Here is a 7,117-nt window from a genome sequence, read left to right on the forward strand (position 1 = left end):
TTCTTGCATATTTCACTCACTTGGTTTTTTATTATTATTATTAAATTAGCAACTGACGTGGCAGTCGGTTTCGCGCCAGCGGTTGCATATAGAAGAATTGATTTTTTAATCTAAAATCTGTATTAATCTTATTGGATGTAGACACTGGACTGTCTCTAGTGATTTACCAGACTCTCTCTACATGTGCAAAACATGCCTAGGTCAATTCTACCTACACCAAATTTCAATTCAAATAAACGGCCACTCTACACTTCACATCACCCCTCATTATCCCTTTAATTTTAGTGTAATCACTGAGTATTTCTCCTGCAACTTTCTGAAGCACTTTGAACTGGACACGATAGTTCCATCTATTTACTCCCCGTCTATAGTTTCAATCATAGAAAAGCCTCGACATCTACTCCCACAAGACGTTCAGATCCCTCTCTATATGTTCCTTTGTTTCTCGGTGAGCACTACAGAAATTGATTTTTACTTCTCTCATTTTTTTTTCCACCAAAAATAGAGGCCTCCCTTAGTGCTCTTCACCCGCTAGCCATTGCCACTGCACTTCATTTTTCTGTGCATAAGCCATGCCCAATCTCTCTCTTCGATTGATCTCCTCTCTCTCTCTCCACTACTAGTAACAAAAAATCTCCCAGGACCCATCACCTCACACAGAAATTTGCTGTTGATTTCTTCCGCCACCCCAGGTCCACCATCATGCTATTCCATCTCTTTCGGTGAGTTCTGAAACTCCCCTATGTCGCACAGTTCTATCACTTTTCCTTACTTTTTACTTTCTAGTTAGTAATGTCTAGTAGGCTTTCTCACTTTTCGTAAAGTACTTTCATATTTGTTGTTCTTGCCAAATTGTCTTTAAAATTCTTGACCGTTTGACTTGTAGCTCTCCTATAGTATATCCTATAGTATATAATGAATGTTTATTTTGAGATTATTCCATACACACCCCCTTGGTGTTAAGATATGGCTAAATTGTTTTTGGATTAACTATTTATACGTGGGCTCTTATCTACGGGCTTAAGTCTTATTTGTTACAAAGACTAACAAGTTGTTTTTAAATTGGTATGGACGTCATATTTTAAGTTAGGTTTAGTTTTATTAAATAAGTATGTTAACCAATTAATCTATATTTTACAAAAAATATTAGAAATTATTTGTATTATTAAATATTAAATTTTTTTAACTAGATTTCAATAGTAAATACTAAATGGTTTAATTATATAATGAGTCTTATGAAACCATTTTTCATTAATATATAATACATTTAAATACAATACAATTTCCTACTAAATTAAAATATGTTATCAGTATTTAAATAATTTAAGATATAAGCACTCATTGATTTTATGTTAAACAAAATATTTATTCATTATTTTCTACGATATGAATTTAATTAAGTGGGTTATTAGGACAGGCTTTCTAGACAAATATAGTGATATTTAATACCTTGTATAGGTGACGAGCTACGAAATGAGATTCAAGAAGAAGCGCAACAAGTTAAGTAATTTGATCACAATTTAAGATCATCACAATTCAACTTATATAGATTATTATTAGCCCCAGTTCTTTGACAACCATTTTTATGTACCACTCATGTCATATGCGAACATGTCATTCAACATAGCATACGATCATGTCATTCCTCATTATGTTCAGATTCAGAAATTATAATTATGTATATTTTATATCATGCATCTCATGTGCATAAGACACGCAAGCTATCTTAAGTTCAATTGCAAGATAAGATCATATCAGTTAATCAGATGGTCATTTAGATGCATGATACCAATGCAGTTTAGATCAAGGTGGATGTGCAAGCTACAGACTCAAGCGTGGTCTACTATAGTATGCCAGAATACTATCAGCAGCTCCCCTAGCAGCCGCAGAACGTGTGGCCGGTGCACAACCTCGCACATAGAGTTAAGTGTATTGGCCAGTCAGATCAATCAATTAAGTTAGATCAGTCAGTTAATTCAAATAAATCAGTCATGCATAGCATAAGTATCAGTATGAACAGTCATAAATTTAAGTTCTCAGCATGAAAACTTTTATGAAAACCTTATGTTTATTATGTTTATATTGTAATAGATTTTTTGCTGAGTTTTCGACTCATTTTAATTTATTTCATGTCTTTTAATCACCCAAGTGAGGATGATGAATACAAGCATACAAACCAGGATTAGAAGGAGCAGTTGATTTAGTTTTAGACTTTCTAGAATAAAGTTGCTTATGACATAAATTTATTCAGTTTATTCATTTAAATTTTTGGAAGACATTTTATTAGACAAATCTTTTATGAAATAAATGTTAATTTCATGTTATTAAATATAATATCTCTTGCCGGGTTTATTTTATGAAAAACACGTGACACTTCCAACCTACGGGAAATGGGTGTTACAATGAGCTTCAATGCTTTCCTTGTAAATTGAATGCTACTGAACCGAGTTAATATCAAGCATGCATGCAATGACTTTGTGGAACTTGCTAAGAAAACTATGCCTTGGTAGGAGATTCTTTTCTCACGATACTTTCACCCATAAAGATGGTTCGTGTTATATATTTTCAATTTATAATTATATGATATATAAGTAAGTGGTATAGCACAAAAGAGGACTGTTAATAAACAAGGTTACTCGACAAGCTGCTCTAGGTCGGTTCAATTAAACTCGAGTTCAACTCAATTTGTTTATTCGATAAATTTTTCATAAATACAAAATTATGATCTATTATTAAACAATACAACTCGTATAAAGACTTGGCTCGATTCTCATAAACTTTTATAAATTCAAATAACTTCATATTTATTACTTTTTATGATATTATCTCTATATTTATAATAAGAATATATCTAATATTTTAAAAGATTAGAGAAAATCATATTCCTAATACCAGAAATGTTACTTGAATCATTTTAAGTATAATCATTGATGTATGCATATATAAACTCTATAAATATATTAGTGTGTCACTACGTGTCATATTTATAGATACATAGTATTTTTTTAAATTCCTCTACATTTTTGTGTTTTGTTGTTGTCTTTTCTTTAAATGTAAAACATGGCTACCACGTGGCAGAACGATGTCAAGCGGTTAAAAGCAGTGGTATACTCCAGGGCCGAGTAGCATTTCTCATTAAAAAATGCACATTACAACATTCATCAAGGCTAAAAGCCTAAAACATTGGTATAAGTTATAACTAAATAAAGACTAAAAACAATTAGTCAACATAAGCTAAATCTAAAACGAAATATACAAACAATGCAAACTCGTAAAAATGTACTCACCAAAAAATATATATATGTTATACTTATATCATACTATATGTAAGGATAAGTAATAATATGTTAATAACTTAATATTAATATTCATGTTCGAGAGTAGGTTTATATCAAGGAAGCATCAATAACAAGATTAACATTTCATATTATATTAATTTTATAACATGAAATTTTAATCTTCTTCAAGAATGCAGTAGAAAAAATGAAAATGGGAGTGAGAGTTAGGGAGGACTATATATATAGTGATCTTCTTCAAATGATGTAGAAACACCTCTTCCTTGATGACTTGGTACTTCAATTTTTTTGAAAAGTAAGGAAGAATTGGTAATTTCCCCATTTTATTTTGTTCAGCATGCATTATTTTCCCCTATTCTCGATGAGTTAATGACCCAATACTCTAAAATCAATCTTGATCTCTCTCTCATTGTATGCTTTTTATGGAGAATATATTGCTTTTGTGAAGTTTTGAGAAGTGAGAACTATCATAGAAAAGCATACGAAAAAGATTTGGCTGCGGAGAAACCCTACAAACAAAATGATTAATTATTATTTTTCAATAGGAGTAAATTTATGATTGGCAATCTTTCCTTTTAATAGGAGTAATTAATGCCCAGAATTTAGAATATAATTTCATTACCACCATCAAATAGAAGGATTGAGAGTCAAGAAGGAAGAGTATGCATTAGAAAGAACCCAAAACTTCTTTAGCTAGAAAACGTAGGTGTCAAATCTCATATACAAACAAAGACCAACAAAACAGGTGCTAAAGACAATATATGTAAATGAGTTTTGAGGGAGAACATAATATATAAGTGTTAGAGAACATATGCTTTGGATGTCTATATGAACCCAAAAGGCAGTAAAGAAAATGAAAATGAGGTGAGGGAATTAGAGAGGACTATATATATAGTGATATTCTCCATACGATGTATAGACACATCTTCCTTGTTTTCTTAGTACTTCAACTTTTTTGAAAAGTGAGGACACACTGGTAATCTTAAAATTTTATTTTGTCTGGTGTGCATTATTTTCCCTCTTCTTGATAAGCTGATGATCTGATAGCCTAAAATCAAATATGATCTCTCTCTTTCTCTCTCTCCCTTTATGTTTTATATGGAGAGTAAAGTACTTTTATGAAGTTTCAATAAATGAGTTCTGTCGTAAGAAAATCAATGAAAAAGTATTGGCTTAAGACAAACCCCACAATCAAAATGATCAATTATTTTTCTTCATCGAAATAAATTTATGATTGGCAATTTTTCCTTTAATGGGAGTAATAAATGCCTAGAATTTAGAAAGTAAATTCATTAATATCATCAAATAGAAAGATTGAGAATCAAGAAGGAAGAGTAAGCATAACAGAGAACCCCACTTGTCTAGCTATAAACATACGTGTCAAATCTCAAATGCAACCAAAGAAGCTACAAAATAGGCCGTAAAGACAATGTATGTAATAGAGTTTTGAGGGAGAAGAGAATAGGAGTCTTAGAGTACCTACATTTTGCATGTCTATCTGAACCAAAAAGACAATAGGAAAAAAGAAAAAAGAAAAAAAAAAAGAAGACAATAGAAAAAATGAAAATATGAGTGATAGAGCTGGGGAGGACCATATATATTGTGATCTTCTTCAAACGATATATATACACATCTTTTTTTTCTTAGCACTTCAAATTTTTTGAAAAGCGAGAACAAACTAGTTATTTCAAAATTTTGTTTTGTTCAACATTTAGTCTTTTCCCCTTTCTGACTAGCTGATGACCCGATATCCTAAACTCAAAATAGATCTCTCTCTCTCTCTCTCTCTCTCTCTCTCTCTCATTGTATGCTTTATATAGAGAGTATATTACTTGTGAAGTTTTGAGAAGTGAGATCTATCACAGGTAAGCAAGCAAGGAAAAAAATTGGCTAGAGACAAATGCCACGAACAAAATGATTAATTATTTTTTTTCAACATGAATAAATTTATGATTGGCAACTTTTCCTTTAAAGGGAGTAATTATTTCCTAAAATTTCTCCTTTAAATGAATAACTATTCCAAAACATTACACCAAACGTACCGGTTTCAAAATACTCCGTTCCAAGGTTTCAATCGAAACGGCAACTGAAACCTAATCCAAAACTTTGCCTAATACACCTAGTTAATTTTTCAGATACAATAGATGCATCAAGGATAAAATAAAAACAAACTTATACGAACCCATATAGAAAATCCAGAGAATACTAAATAGGTGTGTGTGCATTCCCTGACTATCACATAGATGGCATGTAGGACCGACTCGACGACAACCGATAAAGCCCACCGATGGTATAGAGGAAAGTAGCTCAACGGGCCTCCAACCCTTAGTGAGGTGCATGGCAGTAGTAGATAGTTAAAAAGTAATAACTCTAAGATTTTTCATTCCTGCAAAAGATAAAAATATAAGGAAAAGAAATGGGAAAATGTATTAAAAAATAAGTAAATTAGCTTAGAAAAAAGGGATCCAACAGGAATATAAAAAGTAACAAAAATAGGCACAGAAGAAGGCTGCAGATGGGTGGCGCATTGATGACGTGTGGCCCTCACACATGCCATTGACGACACTTGAGGGGTCCACATGAAGGCATGTGGTTTGCAGTTGGGAATGAGCGAGTAAAATGCTACTCAACTGTTTGGAGTATATCGTTACTTTTGACCACTTGACATGGTTCTACTACGTAAAATCCATATTTTACATTAAAAAACAATAACAAAACATGAAAATACAAAGGAATTTTGAAATGAATAATTATTTTTCTTCAATAGGAACAAATTTATAATTTCCAATTTTTCCTTTAATGGGAGTAATTAATATCCAGAATTTAGAAAGTAATTTAATTACCACCATTAAATAGAAAGATTGAGAATCAAGAAGGATGAGTAAGCATAAGAAAGAACCCACAACTTGTCTAGCTAGAAAACAGTGTCAAATCTCATATGCAACCAAAGAAGCAACAAAATAAGTGCTAAAAACAATATATGTAAATGAGTTTTGAGGGACAAGAGAATGGGAGTGTTAGAGAACCTACGCTTTGGATGTCTCTCCAGAGTCTAGTCCTTAAGCTCCCGCTTCCTTTATCCTCTATTTGAACCAAGAAGGTAGTAGAGAAAATGAAAATGAGATAAGAGAGTTAAGGAGGACTATTTATATAGTGATTTTCAAAGGATGTACAAATGTAACGCCCCAATTGAAGGCCCAAGTTATATGACCTACACTCCAATGATACAATCGGAGCTCCATTGGAACCTTATAAACAACAAGAACTTCTCTCTTCTAAGGCATGTGGGATCCCATACGCCACATACTTATCCTTATCATATGGGGTATCACATTTGGAATAAGTAGTAATCTTATATAGCATCAAAGCAGAGATCTTACATTTAAACATTGACTTTACACTTAATGCATTTAATCAAATATTCCACATGGTGGACACACTTTTTCTGAGGAGTATGTCCCACGCGTGAGGAGAGTGTTAAGATATATTATAAATAAAGAAATACTTTAGCCACAAAGAAATTACATAAAAGTAAATTCATAAATGACATGGCTTGATGTGATACGTCAGTTTGTAAGTTTACTTTTATGTAATCTCTTTGTATTTGTATCACTTCTCAAATAAATATAATTAATCTTTTTCCATCCACTTAAGTTTTTCAATTTCCTCACTACTATTTGAAAGCCTTCACACCACACATCATCTACATGATATAATTTGATTTGTAAGATTCAAATTTTAAAATTTATCTTCTAGATCAAATTATATCACGGTGGATGATGTGTAATAGTGTAAAGACCTTCAAATAGGATCATTCTTTC

This window comes from Juglans microcarpa x Juglans regia, chromosome 3D, assembly GCF_004785595.1.
Source record: "Juglans microcarpa x Juglans regia isolate MS1-56 chromosome 3D, Jm3101_v1.0, whole genome shotgun sequence".
In the NCBI taxonomy this organism is placed as follows: domain Eukaryota; kingdom Viridiplantae; phylum Streptophyta; class Magnoliopsida; order Fagales; family Juglandaceae; genus Juglans; species Juglans microcarpa x Juglans regia.